Below are 16,476 nucleotides of genomic sequence, written 5' to 3'. Positions count from 1 at the left end.
GTAGATAAAGGGAGAAGAAAACATGAATCAAAAGAAGACTAGAATAAAAAAAAAATAAAAAAATCAAGAAAAAATCAAGAAAATATAAAAACAAAACAAAAATACAATGTAAAAAAAAAAAGAAGAAAAATAAAATAAAAAAGAAATAAAATTAAGAAAAATAAAGATAAAAAATAAATAAAGTAAAAACAAGAAGAAAAAAAGAAAAGAAAAAGAAAAATACAATATAGACAAAAATAACAGGAGAAAAAGGAAGGAAAAAAAATTGTCTTCTACCAATACTTGATTGACGTGATCCCACAGCCTATGACAGGTTACGTGCAGTACTAAAAATAAGAGAGAAAATTATAAGTAAAGTAAAAATAAACCAGATAAAGAACATGGAACTAAATATTAAGTATAACTAGTAATGTCAAAATCTCTGTTTAGGCCTTTAGGTTCCAAAGTTTGTAGGGTGAAGATCCGAAAATGATTCCCTTTTTTGAGAAGGGTAACCCTGTTACCACCCCACCCCGTCTGTGCTGGGATATCTGTTCTAGCACTTGGACTTTAAGCTGTGAAAGTCTGTGTCCCTTCTGATGGAAGTGGAATGATAGTGGGAGAGACATTTTCTCACAATGAATGGTGGACTTGTGCTGTGAGATCCTGTCCCTTACTTGTTGCGTGGTCTCGCCTATATACAGCAATCTGCAGGGGCATTTGATTACATACACTACAAAAGAGGAGTCACAAGTAAAGAACCCATTCATGGGATAACTCTGCCCTGTTTGGGGATGGTAAACCTTGTTTCCTTTAAGGACATTGTTGCACTGAAGGCAATTGAGGCAGGGGAATGTCCCTCTTTTAGGGGTCAATAAATGTGATTGGGTCAATCTTGGAGCCAAGGGACCCTTAGGGTACACTAGGGAAAAAATATCCCCCCTACCCTTTTTTTCTATCAGCCCCATACATTTGTTTGCGCTTTAGGTTAATGTCCACTACGACCCACTAGATAATTTATATATATTGGGACATCACTTTTTGTTGATTTTAATTATAACTGATAAAGAAAATCTTTAATTGGGGGTTCCTTTTAATGTTATACAGTTATCATGGACTATAAAGCTAGAATTTGATCTTGGCTTTCCCAACTGAACCAGGAAAAAGATACCTCTTAATTCAGAAGACTCATTCAATGGTGCCTTACCCTCATCGTTTCAAACCCTATGAAAAATAATAGCGTCTGGATCAGGAAAGAGACTACATATTTCAAGAATGGAGTCAAGAGCACTCTATCACCAAAGTCTTCTAAAGCTCTTCCAGTAGACGCGTAAAGTATCCAGAGACCAGGAAAAGTTATCACCATACAATCTTTTGTAGGCTCGGTTCAGTGCCCAGTGCACAAATGAATGGCCAAAAATCCATAAAGTGATGCCTGAAAAAAAATAAGAAAAGGAAATAATTGACCAATCTACCATTCTGCCCTTACAAGATAAGAAATCCAACCATCCCCAACGACGACTGTTGCAGCTTCAACGAGGAAAGAATGTAAAGAAAATCTCTCACCAATCAACCCGAGACTCTTTAAGTGTTGTGAAAGAACCATTATGTATTGACAGATTATCAAGGGGCATAATTCACTATAAATCAATAAGTGATACCCACCCGGCAGCCCGGTACCCAGGAAACTAGAAAGCAACTTACCAAAGATGCGTTACTGTCAACCACCCGTCTACATGGTCCTACCGTCTTGATCGCACATCATGAACATCCGTCACTGCATAGAAGAATTCACTCAGTGGCAAAAGCTCACCAATTACCTTAACAAAAATGCAACAACCAAAAAGTCAAGATCGGACTTCTACCACCAAGAAAACTATTTCCTTTTCTCTGAACAGGAAAATGTACTCCAAGGCAAAAGATCACCAATTATCTTTGACGCTCCAGAAACGCCTCGGTGATTTACAATATAAGCCTGTTGTTGAAAATATCAAAATATTTATTCTGTATCAATAAATGAAGTTATTTTTATGACTGTGCATCTGGATCTTTTTCTGTTATCTCTCATTTATTGGCGTCTTTGGCAGAGACTCTTTCCGTGCTCCAGACCCAATCAAGGTAACATGTGGTGAACTGGACTTACCCCTTTCCTTTCACCAATTATGTTGATACAAACTTAACAACTAATAAGGCAAGATTGGACCTCTCCTGCCGGGAAAATGATTCCCTTTCTTATAGCATTTTATTATTAGTTTAATGACAATAAAAATTTAAAATTAAATACCTGCCTAAAATTGCATTACAGAATAATATGCCAGATGCTCTTTAAGCCCTTCACCCCGGGGCGATTTTCCATTTTGTTTTTTTTTTGCTCCCCTTCATCCGAGAGCCATAACGTTTTTATTTTTCAGTCAATTTTGCCGCATAAGGGCTTATTTTTTGCAGGACGAGTTGTACTTTTAAATGAAACCATGATTTTTACCATATAGTGTACTGGAAAAAAGCAAAAAAATTCTAAGTGAGGAAAAATTGCAAAACAAAGTGTGATCGCACATCTGTTTTTGGGATATTTTATTCACCGTGTTCACTATATGGTAAAACTGATGTGTCGGTGTGATGCCTCAGGTTGGTTCGAGTTTGAAGACACCAAACATGTATAGGTTTACTTTTATCTAAGGGGTTAAAAAAAATCACAAGTTTCTCCAAAAAAAAGTGGCGACACTTTTTGCGCCATTTTCCGAAACCCATATAGAGTCCTCATTTTTTTGCTTGTCGAGCTGACATTTTTAATGGTACCATTTTTGCGTAGATGCTACGTTTTGATCACCTGTTATTGCATTTTGCACAAAATTAGCAGTGAGAAAAAAATGTAATTTTAGCGTTTGGAATTTTTTGCCACTACGCCGTTTACCGATTAGATAAATTGATTTTTTATCTTGATAGATCGGGCATTTCTGAAGGCGGCAATGTTAAATATATCTATATTTTTTATTTTTTTAACCCTTTAATTTTGAATGCGGCAAATGGGGAGGTGATTTAAACTTTTAGTTTTTTTTATTTTCATTTTTTAAAACTTTTTTGAACTTTTTTTCATTTTACTAGTCCCCCCAGCTTGTTCACTTCTGTAGATCACTGCTGTACAGCTGAGATCTTCTGAAATGCAGCTCTCTTCTCACACACGGCGCACTGCCGGGTGTAAGAGGAAGTGACTCATGAGAGCTACAAGAGTCATCACATGATCCATTACATGGCAACCATTGGCTTCACGTGACCTCGTCACGTGACATCCGATGGTAAACAACCATGTTTACCGCGTCCAGCAATTACACTGCACTGTGACATTTTCACAGCGCAATCTAAGGGGTTAACAGAAGCGGGTGGATCATGAATCCACTCGTGCCTGGTAGGCACATATGTCAGCTATTCAAATCAGCTGAGATACAGTATGTAGGGATCGTTGCCGGCTGCCCATGGCTTGGATTACACTGACACGATCCATGACGTACTCCATATGTCATGTGACATGAAAAGGTTAAACAGCTGTAAGCAAAAAGGCAGAGCATAGTGTTCTGTTCTACAAAAAAGGTGATCAGCCCTTATTTATCATAAAAAGGCACCACTTTCTCCATGCTGCAACATATCCTGACCAGGTGAACGTGACAACAGATCTTTGTAAATAGACCATGTCTGAGATTAGTTCATGCCTCAGAGCTGCCCTCGGCTCCCCTTCTCTTACCTGTTGTCCTCTGGCACAAGCTCCTGAAATCTCTGGAACTGAAAACAGGAAAGAGAATAAGCAATGGATTTAGAGCATTGAGGTATCTGCTTCGCCTCTAACCAAATATTCAACTTTAAACACAATAGCAGGAGATGCCACCGCAAATTCTACAACCAAATCTGACTTGGAGGAGGGACAACAAAAATCAATGCACAGTGCACGTCAGCTTTCACCATCAGTGCACCCACTGCTTCCTCTTGCACTTTGCCCTGTTGCTGAAGTTTTCAGGCCGGTCACAGGAAGTGATGCCAAATTCCACCATCCAAGAACCGGAAGTGACTCCGCTCTGTACATCCCATCTACTAGAAGAGCGCCTGCACACAGCAGAACTGGAGTAGCAGGTAACACATTTCTTAGTCACATGTGAAAACTATCTTGATGGTGGGCTTTGACTGACAGATGGTTCTTCAATCGCGATGCTTTGCCCTGTAGGGAAGTCCAGAGCACCTATGACTGCACCGCTGACTGCACCGCTGACTGCACCGCTGACTGCACCGCTGACTGCACCGCTGATCTGGATTTTTTTTATCATCTGAGTCAGAAAAATTAAATTATACATTTAACCAGGGGCAAATTAACTGTAGCCAGGACGCTGGGCAGTTTTTGAAGGCGTGGGCCCCCCCAGCACCCGATGTATCACATGTCACATAATTCCCTTCATAGATCATGTGATTACCACACAGGTGATCTGGTGCACCTCTGCAGATGCAAATTGGTAGTGAAAGAATACACTGTGTGCAGAATTATTAGGCAAGTTGTATTTTAGAGGATTTTTTTTTATTATTGATCAACAATTATGTTCTCAATCAATCCAAAAGACTCAAATATCAAAGCTTAATATTTTTGGAAGTTTGAGTGGGATTTTTTTGGATTTGGCTATCTTAGGAGAATATCTGTTTTGCAGGTAAGTATTACTGTGCAGAATTATTAGGCAACTTAATAAAAACCAAATATATTCCCACCTCACTTGTTTATTTTCACAAGGTAAGCCAATATACCGTATTTTTCGAACTATAAGATGCACCGGACTATAAGATGCACTGGACCATAAGACGCACCCTGGTTTTAGAGGAGGAAAATAGGAAAATAAAATTTTCAGCAAAAAATGTGGTCATGACACACTTGGGGCGAGGACCTGCTGCTGACACTGTTATGGGGTAATCTCCCCAAATTCTCTAACTCAGGTACCCCATCCTGGTAATGATCTTCCTGCCTTGTATATATATGTCCCTCATCCTGCTATAGCCCACATACTGCTATATACTGCCATCCTGCTATATACTGCCATCCTGGTATGTGCTCCCATCCTGCTATATACCCCATCATGGCATATGGCCACATCCTGCTATATACCCCATCCTGGCATATGGCCGCATCCTGCTATATACCCCATCTTGGTGTATGGCCGCATCCTGCTATATACCCCCATCCTGCTATATACCCCCATCCTGCTATATACCCTTATCCTGGTATGTGCTCCCATCCTGCTATATACCCCACCCTGCTTCATACCCCCATCCTGATATATACCCCATCCTGCTATATACCCCCATCCTGCTATATACCCCCATCCTGCTATATACCCCCATCCTGGTATGTGCTCCCATCCTGCTATATACCCCCACCTTGCTATATACCCCCATCCTGCTATATACCCCCATCCTGCTATATACCCCCATCCTGCTATATGCTGTCATCCTGCTATATACCCCTATCCTGCTATATACCCCCACCCTGCTATATACTCCCATTCTGCTCATAATATAACCCCATCCTGCTATATGCCGTCATCTTGCTATATACCCCTATCCTGCTATATTGCCGCATCCTGGGGCACACAAAAAAAAATAAACGTTTATTCTCACCTTTCCTCGCTCCTTGCAGCATCGCTCCTCCTCCCATCAGTGCCAGCAGCAGCGCCGCTTACCTGTGTGGAGCCGGCCACGCTCCCTGCAGCATTGCGATGTCCTCCTGCCTGTGCCGGCCGCGGCTGCGTGTGGACACGTGCGCACAGCGATGACGTCCTTACTGTGAGCACCGCTAGTCTCCACACACAGCCGCAGCCGGCAGACAGGAGGAGATCGCGGTACTGCAGGGATCGTGGCCGGTGAGTGTACTGATTCACTGCACCCCGCGCTGATGATGATGCGTGGGGGGCAGTGAATACAGCCGCACATGTTCACTCCAGGCTGTAGTTGCCAGGGGTGATCATGCGGGCCGGCTGTTTACTATGCGCGCATCCCCGCCCATCACCCCGCCCACTTCTCAGCGCCGGCTTCAGCGCTGAGAGATGGGCGGGAGGATGGACGTGCATATGAAATGAGCGGGCCCATGTGGTCACGGGAAAGATGCTGCAGCCTGCTCATGCCCCCGATGACCCGCTCCACCGCAGCACCCTCATTCCCCGCAGCCCTACATTCAGACTATAAGACGCACCCCCCACTTTCCCCCAACATTTTGGGGAAAAAAAGTGCGTCTTATAGTCCGAAAAATACGGTAACTGCACAAAATGTAGAAATAAACATTTCTGACATGCAAAAACAAAACCCCCCAAAAATAATTGACCAATATAGCCACCTATTTTTATGATGACACTCAACAACCTACTATCCATAGATTCTGTCAGTTGCTTGATCTGTTTACGATCAACATTTCGTGCAGCAGCCACCACAGCTTCCCAGACACTGTTCCGAGAGGTGTACTGTTTTCCCTCCCTGTAGTTCTCACATTTTATGGGGGACCACAGGTTCTCTATGGGGTTCAGATCAGGTGAACAATGGGGCCATGTCATTATTTTTTCATCTTTTAGACCTTTACTGGCCAGCCACGCTGTGGAGTAGTTGGATGCATGTGATGGAGCATTGTCCTGCATGAAAATCATGGTTTTTTTTAATGATACCACTGCTTGAAGAAGTTGTCTTCCAGAAACTGGCAGTAGATCTTGGAGTTGAACTTCACTCAATCCTCAACCTGAAAAGGTCCCACAAGTTCATCTTTGAGGATACCAGCCAATACCAGTACCCCACCTCCACCTTGCTGACATCGGAGTGGAGCTCTCTGCCCTTTACTGATCAGCCTCTGGCCCATCCATCTGGCCCATCAAGAGTCACTCTCATTTCATCAGTCCATAAAACCTTTGAAAAATTAGTTTTAAGATATTTCTTGGCCCAGTCTTGACGTTTTATCTTATGTTTCTTGTTCAAAGGTGGTCGTTTTTCAGCCTTCCTTACCTTGGCCATGTCCCTGAGTATGGCACGCCTTGTGCTTTTTGATACTCCAGTAACGTTGCAGCTATTAAATATGGCCAAACTGGTGGCAAATGGCATCTTGGCAGCTTCACGCTTGATTTTCCTCAATTCATGGGCAGTTATTTTGCGCCTTTTTTGCCCAACACACTTCTTGCGTCCCTGTTGGCTATTTGCCATTAAACGCTTGATTGTTCACTGTGATCACGCTTCAAAAGTTCGGCAATTTCAAGAATGCCGCATCCCTCTGCAAGGCATCTACCAATTTTGGACTTTTCAGAGCCCGTCAAATCTCTCTTCTGACCCATTTTGCCAAAGGAAAGGAAGTTGCCTAATAATTAAGCACACCTTATATAGGGTGTTGATGTCATAACACCGCACCCCTCCTCATTACAGAGATGCACATCACCTGATTTACTTAATTGGTAGTTGGATCTCAAGCCTATACAGCTTGGAGTAGGACATGTATAAAAAGTATCATGTGATCAAAATACTCATTTGTCCAATAATTCTGCACACAGTGTACAAATCCTTACTGCACTTTATATTCCCCCATTGTTTACATATTTTTCTTGATTGTCGTTTATATGCATGTGTGCTGCCCCTGTCGCGGGCGGGGAGGAGGACGCTGCGCTCACCACGCTCGGGTCCGGCTCAGGGTTGCTTCGCTTTCTGCTCGGTGGCTCGAGCGGTGGGCCGGATCCGGGGACTCGAGCGGCGCTCCTCGCCCGTGAGTGAAAAGGGGAATGGTTTTGGGGATTTATTGTCCGTGACGCCACCCATGGTTGTGGTGAGGTTGTGACACCACCACTGCTCTGGACGGGGATCCCGGGAGCGATGACGGGGAGCAGCTTAGATGTTGTTTTTCCCCTCCGTGGGTAGGGGGGTGGGTTGTCCCGGGGCCCGGTGAGGGAGGAATGGCAGGTGGGTTACGGGACCTGGTGAGGTGCAGGGTCGCGGGGGCAGCGCGGTGCCGCACGGCACAGTGGTACTCACTCAGCCAATGATGAATGCAAAGTCTCCGGTAAAACAAACGGCTGGATGGACGGGTCCCACTGACGGCTGCGGTGGTTTTTCTCCCGGTAGGTTGGCGGTGACTGCCTTTCCCTGCACCTGTGTTACAGTTAGGTCCAGAAATATTTGGACAGTGACACAAGTTTTGTTATTTTAGCTGTTTACAAAACCATGTTCAGAAATACAATTATATATATATAATATGGGCTGAAAGTGCACACTCCCAGCTGCAATATGAGAGTTTTCACATCCAAATCGGAGAAAGGGTTTAGGAATCATAGCTCTGTAATGCATAGCCTCCTCTTTTTCAAGGGACCAAAAGTAATTGGACAAGGGACTCTAAGGGCTGCAATTAACTCTGAAGGCGTCTCCCTCGTTAACCTGTAATCAATGAAGTAAAAAGGTTTGGGGTTGATTACAGGTGTGTGGTTTTGCATTTGGAAGCTGTTGCTGTGACCAGACAACATGCGGTCTAAGGAACGCTCAATTGAGGTGAAGCAGAACATCCTGAGGCTGAAAAAATCCATCAGAGAGATAGCAGACATGCTTGGAGTAGCAAAATCAACAGTCGGGTACATTCTGAGAAAAAAGGAATTGACTGGTGAGCTTGGGAACTCAAAAAGGCCTGGGCGTCCACGGATGACAACAGTGGTGGATGATCGCTGCATACTTTCTTTGGTGAAGAAGAACCCGTTCACAACATCAACTGAAGTCCAGAACACTCTCAGTGAAGTAGGTGTATCTGTCTCTAAGTCAACAGTAAAGAGAAGACTCCATGAAAGTAAATACAAAGGGTTCACATCTAGATGCAAACCATTCATCAATTCCAAAAATAGACAGGCCAGAGTTAAATTTGCTGAAAAACACCTCATGAAGCCAGCTCAGTTCTGGAAAAGTATTCTATGGACAGATGAGACCAAGATCAACCTGTACCAGAATGATGGGAAGAAAAAAGTTTGGAGAAGAAAGGGAACGGCACATGATCCAAGGCACACCACATCCTCTGTAAAACATGGTGGAGGCAACGTGATGGCATGGGCATGCATGGCTTTCAATGGCACTGGGTCACTTGTGTTTATTGATGACATAACAGCAGACAAGAGTAGCCGGATGAATTCTGAAGTGTACCGGGATATACTTTCAGCCCACATTCAGCCAAATGCCGCAAAGTTGATCGGACGGCGCTTCATAGTACAGATGGACAATGACCCCAAACATACAGCCAAAGCTACCCAGGAGTTCATGAGTGCAAAAAAGTGGAACATTCTGCAATGGCCAAGTCAATCACCAGATCTTAACCCAATGAGCATGCATTTCACTTGCTCAAATCCAGACTTAAGACGGAAAGACCCACAAACAAGCAAGACCTGAAGGCTGCGGCTGTAAAGGCCTGGCAAAGCATTAAGAAGGAGGAAACCCAGCGTTTGGTGATGTCCATGGGTTCCAGACTTAAGGCAGTGATTGCCTCCAAAGGATTCGCAACAAAATATTGAAAATAAAAATATTTTGTTTGGGTTTGGTTTATTTGTCCAATTACTTTTGACCTCCTAAAATGTGGAGTGTTTGTAAAGAAATGTGTACAATTCCTACAATTTCTATCAGATATTTTTGTTCAAACCTTCAAATTAAACGTTACAATCTGCACTTGAATTCTGTTGTAGAGGTTTCATTTCAAATCCAATGTGGTGGCATGCAGAGCCCAACTCGCGAAAATTGTGTCACTGTCCAAATATTTCTGGACCTAACTGTATGTTCTCGGTTCTGATGGCTTCCCACCGGTAACCCGCTCCCCAGCTTGGATGGATGCTGAGGGAGCCCCTTTTGCCCGCAGGCTCTGGCCCTGGGAACTGTAGCCTTGGCGGTGACTGTATTTCCCTTCACGGTTTGAGCGGTTGCCTTCAATCGGGTCTTGGCTGCTGGGAAACCCCGGAGGTTCCCTTCGCTAACGGATTTGACCGGTTTTACGGCGACTCCAAGCCTGGTCGGGGTCCGTAGGCCCTGCCGAATGGTGCTGGCTTCTCTTCGCTCCCCGGTCCGGTACCGGCGGGCCACCGCCCGTCCCCGGTCCTTACGGTTCACGTCAACCAGCCCCTCCTGCAGACGGTCACCACTGTCTGCCGACCTTGCTGTAGGTGCCCGGGCCATGTACCCGGACACGGTCAGTTTACTCCTCAACTGCCACTTCGCTCCTTCCAGTTCACTCTCCCTAACTGCACTTCCTTCCTTTTCCCGCCTCCAAGACTGTGAACTCCTCGGTGGGTGGGGCCAACCGCCTGGCTCCTCGCAAGTACATTTGAATAGACAGGAGGAAGCAGACTCCTCTGTGTGCTTCCCCTCCTAAGACTGCCAGCTCAGGGCAGATCCCATAAACCTTAAGTACACTGTGCAGCCGTGAAACCCAGTTAGACAGCAGCATGTTCTTTCCATCAAATTTGGGCAGGACATTAAATATAGTGCCAGGGCCGGATTGGGGCTATAATTCAGCCCTGGTATTTGGGGGTGCACAAGCCCACATTTCGCGTGTTGAATGTGTAATATCTTTGTGCACTTGTAGGTTGTGTAACACGATCATATAACATGTAGTCACGGCTGTGTCCAGTATTACAGCTCAGGCCTATTTATTGCTCTTAGTTGCAGGACCGGGTGAAGGCGCTATTTTGCCTACAGAGCCGGGTCTCGCAGATAATGAAGAAGATGCTGCTCTGCATATAATGCTGCGGTCACATAGCTGATGGGCAGGGATACAAAATCAGATCCCTCTGAACAAATATTGATGACCTATTCTACAGATAGGTGATCAGGGAAGCTGTGGTTGTCACTGGTGATAATTTTGGACACATACCACTTAGGGAATGTGCAATAACATTTTTTGGGGGCAGATCGCACCATGGAAACTACTATGAAAAATACTGGAATGACCATCTGCATCTCCTCGCTGCGCACAGGATCAGGATTTTGAGCATCTTTTACGCACTTCAGATTTCTAAAACCACCAAGTGATTAAAAGAAGTGACCGCTCCATTCTTCTGGTGTTTCCCACTCGGAAAACGCTGTGTATTTTACAATGCAAATCAATGGGAAGGCTCGGAAGATGCCGGAATCTACAACTCCCAGCTTGTCCTTAACAATTGTAAGGAGATGCTGGGAGTTGTTGTTATCAGACTGCAGACCATACAGGAACCACAATACTGATAAGACGCAGGCAATATCACAAATAATCTCCCATGCTGTGCCCCTGAATAAAAAATTGCTGTGCTTCCTTCACAAAATATCCCCCCCCACACTGCTCTTATCCAAAATACCTCCTACACTGCCTCTCTTCTTAATATACCCCCACACTGCCTCTTTCCATAATGTCCCCATACACAGTTTCTCTCCATAATGTCCTCTCCACACTGCTCTCTTTATAATATACCCCCACACTGCCTCTCTCCATAATATCTCCCCATATTGCCCCTTTATTATTATTATTATTATTATTATTTATTTATACATTCCCCCCCAAACTGCTCTATTTTAATCCACTCCACCCACACACACACACAATACAATGCACCCTCCATTACCCCTACCCCCCCACACACAATACAATGCACCCCTATTCCCCCTCACACACACACACACACACACAATACAATGCACCCTCCATTACCCCTCCCCACACACACACACACAATAAAATGCACCCTCCATTACCCCTCCCCACACACACACACACACATAATACAATGCACCCGCCCATCACCCCCAACACACACAAATACAATGCACCCCCCCATCACCCCCTACACACACACACACACACACACACACACAAATACAATGCACCCCCCAATACCCCCTCCCCACATACACACACACAATATAATGCACCCCCCATTACCCCCTCCCCACACACAATACAATGCACCCTCCATTACCCCCTCCCCAGACATAATACAATGCACCCCCCATCACCTCCTACACACACAAATTACACTACCCCATCACTACACACTCCTGCCTCCCCCCTCCCTCGGAATACAGTACTCCCCCTCTGCCTGTCACAAAGCTGTGTTCCTTCACAAATGTTCCCCGGTATGTCTCCTCAGACCCTCCCCACTCATCCCCTTTAATTAAAGCTTTCATCTTTGGCTCCTCCATGGAGCTCTTACCGCTGCCTGATGCATCCATCCAGTGTGGCGCCCGCATCACTGTGTGACATCAGCAAGGTGCTGATCTCATCACGTTGCTGCACGTCTGGGGCGGGGCCCAGTCCCAGTGCACTGTTCACATGTATTTACGTCTGAAAGACGCAAGTACATTTGAATAGACAGGAGGAAGCTGCAGTCACCGGCACCGCCACCGCCGCGCTCCTCAGCAGTGTGTGCATGCCGAGCACACTGTCACACAGCAGGGCCGACACAGCACAGCATGCTACCTCCTGCTCCTGCTGCATCTAGTGTGCCCGGCATGCACACACTGCAGAGGAGCGCGGCAGTGACTGCAGATAAAGTGACCCACTACAGGCACCGGCCCAGTACAGGGACCGGCCCATCTGGCATTTGCCAGAATTGCCCTATGGTCAGAACGGGCCTGTATAGTGCCCACCGGGAGGATCCTTGCCGCGCCGGCCATATTAGCTCCAGACGCAACACTTCCCCCATGACTAACTGCAGCCTCCATTTTGTTAAACGTGACCCTGCTTGCAGCGCCACTTGGACCGAGGGCCGTCGCTCTGCAGAGCAAGTCACAGGATCAGACAGACTTAAGCGGGCTTTACACGCTACGATATATCTAACGAGATGTCGGCGGGGTCACGTCGTAAGTGACGCACATCGTTAGTGATATCGTAGAGTGTGACAGCTATGAACTAGCAGAAATACTCACCTTCTCATTCATCGTTGACACGTCGCTCATTTTCTAAAAATCGAAGGTCCTGTTGTTCATTGTTCCCAAGGCAGCACACATCGCACCATGTAACACCCCGGGAACGATGAACTGCAGCTTACCTGAGGCCGCCGGCCATGCTGAAGGAAGGAGGTGGGCGGGATGTTTACGTCCCGCTCATCTCCGCCCCTCCTCTTCTATTGGCTGGCCGCTGTGTGACGCCGAACGTCCCTCCCCCTTCAGGAAGAGGATGTTCGCCGCCCACAGCAAGGTCATTTGGAAGTTAAGTACATGTGACGGTGGGTTACAGCATTGTGCGTCACGGGCAAGAAATTGCCCGTGCCGCACAAACGATGGGAGCAGGTGCGATCGCAAATGCGATTGCACGATTAATTGTAACATGTAAAGCAGGTTTTAACTGGTAAACCAAGAAGAAAGTTTATTTATCAGGGTAACAAACGGAAGCTGCAGAGCAGCGGTGGGATAGGGGCAAAAAGGAACAAACGGTCAAAGAGACAACGCCAGATACAATCGGGTATAGTTTAGCTGAGGCGGACAGGCCAGGTCGCCACAACTAGTACAGTAAGCAATACAGGTTCAAATAGCAATACAACGATATGCACATATACAACACTAACCAATCCTACTCTATCCACTAACCTGGCTGGTCACCTTTAAAGGAACTGTGCGGATACCGCACTCTCACTATGGAGGCCTATACTGGTTCCCTCACCGCCGTACCCGGGTACTCACTCACGGCTCCGTCCGAAGGACCGGTCAGCTCTGGGGCTCATCAGTACTGTGGTGTGCACTTCACTCCAGGGGGGCTATGCAGAACTCCTTTCCCCAATTCCACTGGACAGCTGTGCTCATCTGGCAGACCGGAATCCGACTCTCCTATCTCTGCACCCCTCAGCACGTCCTGGAATACACACAGACACAGTCTCCCTTCCTGCTTCTTTTTTTTACTTCTCTCCGATCATACCAAGTCAGCTCCAGCATTAGGGGGAGATCTGGGCCATACCATTCTGCTCTGCTTATGAGCCAGTCTCTTAAAGCTACAGCGCAATACAACACAGAAAGTACAGTGAAGCAACATCCTTAGTAGGGGCTGCACTCCCCTACATATTTACTTTGAAAATCCATATTAGAATGGCTGTAATAATTACAATAGGCATTTTAATAGTCACTACACCCGTAAATGAATTCCTAGATGGATGTAATTTCCAAAATGTGGTCACTTGAGGGGGATTCTGCGTTTCTGTCACTTAGCGGGTCTGCAAATGGAGTCCACAAGCAATTGTAGGAAAATCTGTGCCCCGAAAGTCAAATAGCGCTCCTTCCCTCCCAAGCCCTGCCATGTGGCCAAACAGTACTGTAAAGTCATATGTGAGGTATTGCCACATTCAGGAGAAATTGTCTCACACATTATGGAGCCATTTTTGTTTACATATTCCCCTTGTTAAAATTGGTAATCTGGAGTTAAAACAACATATTAGTGGTATCCGCTTAGTCAAGCCCCTCCCTCTTTGGGGTAAACACTTTGAGGGGTGCAGTTTTTAGAATGGTGTCACTTTTGGATATTTTCTGTCACATAGGCCTTGCGACGTTACTTCAAATGTGATGTGGTCCCTAAAAATATAGTTTTGTAAATTTTGTTGGACAAATGAGAAATTGCTGCTAAACCTTTAACCTTTTTAACTTTGTAACAAAAAAATATGTTTCAAAAATGGTGCTGATGTAATGTAGACATGTGGGAAATGTTATTTATGAACTACTTTGTGTGACATAACGCTTTGGCTTAACCACATAAAAATTAAAAGTTTGAAAATTGTGAACTTTTAAAATTTTTACCAAATTTCCAATATTTTCAAAAACAAACACAAAAAATATCGTTCTAAATTTACCAGTAACATGAAGTACAATATGTCATGAAAAACAGTCTTAGAATCACTTTATTTCGTTGAACCATTCCAGAGTCATTACCTCGTAAAGTGACATTGGTCAGAATTGAAACAATTTGCCTAATCAGGGAGGTGAAAACAGGCAGGGGCGTGAGGGGGTTAATGAGTTTGGTGCATCTTATCAATGGGGGACACTGCTAGACTCCTCAAGAAATTTATATAGATGAGCACCTTAAACCTCCAGGTAAACTAGGATTGGGCGCATTATATGACAAGGCGACAAAACTTTTATCTTGCCAAAAGCTGACCTTTATGTGTTCATTAAATGATCAATATTTCAGCTTTGCAGCAACTTTATTTTCATAACCTAAACCAAATTTTGGAGGGTTTCAGCTTTCAAAAGAGTAATTTATAAAACCAATGGATGAATTTAAAGTCAGGTCATAAGCTTTTATTTACATAACATGCATAAGCAACAGAACTTCTGTCAGGGAGTGTACACAGAAATGGTGCCTCAACTGTAGCCCCTCAGTATTTTAACCCAATATGATACCTCTTTTTTAGTCCCAATCAAGTGTGATGCCTCTAAAATGTCCTTCACACAGTATTATCCTTTTACAGTGAATTCCCAGTCAATTTTCCCCACCAGCCCTGTTATTTGCCTCTATTAATGGTATGTCACTGTATTAATGTGTCAAATACTGCTGTCAATCTCTGATACTGACATTTAAAGGGAATCTGTCAGCAGGTTTTTGCTACTTCATCTGAGAATAGCATGATGTAAGCTAAGAGACTCTGAATCCAATTATGTATCACTTTGTTTACTGGGTGCAGCAGTTCTGACACAGAGTGTTTCGATTTAGCAATGCAGAAGAGCTCAGAAAGTTAACCCGCCCACACCAGGCTCCCTATGTACAAAGTCTATAGATAGAGAGGTGCTAATCAGAGTAGACATGGTAGGACTGAAGTAGTCTAGTAATGCTAATCCCAGCTGATAAAACCTTCACTATAAGTAAACACCACCACATAGGTTAATAAATGACACATTGTTGAAAAAAACCTGCTGACAGATTCCCTTTCAGACATTCAGTCTTGGTGCATGCTGTTATTCTGGCCCAAAGGGGCCCCACAACGTATTAATGGGGTGCAAATGAGATGCCATGGCAGTCATGGGCCGGCTGGTGGCGTTTTTGCCATGACAGCACTCTAGTGAAGGCAAGCCTGTGGTTGGTCATCATAGGAGACCCTGATTTTTACTACAATAGCAATATAGTAATATAGTAAAAGCATTAACCATTCACTGATGTAAATCCACTATGGAGACTAAAAAATAAAGTGAAAAATACAATATTTAAACATTTGAATTATCCTCTTTTTCCCTACCATTAAAAGTAAGGAAATAAAAATACTAAAAAAACAAACCCATTGATCCTGTGTCAGTAAAAGTCTTATCTATCAAAATATGAAATTAGTAACCTGACCGATAAAAGCTGCAAAGAGAAAAAAATCGAAATGGCAGAATTATGACTGGTCAATAATTTGTTGCAATTTTTATTTGAAAAAAAAAACCCCCACATAAAACAAGCTCTCACTCTGCTCAATTTATACAGAAAATTGAGACACAAGCGAAACATTTTTTCATCAAATTTCAGATTTTGTTTGGACTACTTAACTTAAATAATAAATA

General features: G+C 44.4%; 1 long non-coding RNA gene across 1 annotated transcript; it reads right to left on the bottom strand.

Moving 5' to 3' along the window:
* Positions 1-280: 280 nt before the first annotated feature.
* LOC142244553 (uncharacterized) lies at positions 281-13,728 on the bottom strand. The gene is made up of 5 exons (XR_012724587.1): positions 13,639-13,728; positions 3,716-3,753; positions 1,684-1,799; positions 1,187-1,414; positions 281-326 (listed from the first exon to the last, which is right to left on the bottom strand). It is a non-coding gene; the product is annotated as an uncharacterized LOC142244553 (long non-coding RNA).
* Between the last annotated feature and the right edge of the window lie 2,748 nt (positions 13,729-16,476).

Source organism: Anomaloglossus baeobatrachus, chromosome 6 (genome assembly GCF_048569485.1).
Source record: "Anomaloglossus baeobatrachus isolate aAnoBae1 chromosome 6, aAnoBae1.hap1, whole genome shotgun sequence".
NCBI classification, from domain to species: domain Eukaryota; kingdom Metazoa; phylum Chordata; class Amphibia; order Anura; family Aromobatidae; genus Anomaloglossus; species Anomaloglossus baeobatrachus.
This window is presented reverse-complemented; position numbering and strand designations above follow the sequence as displayed.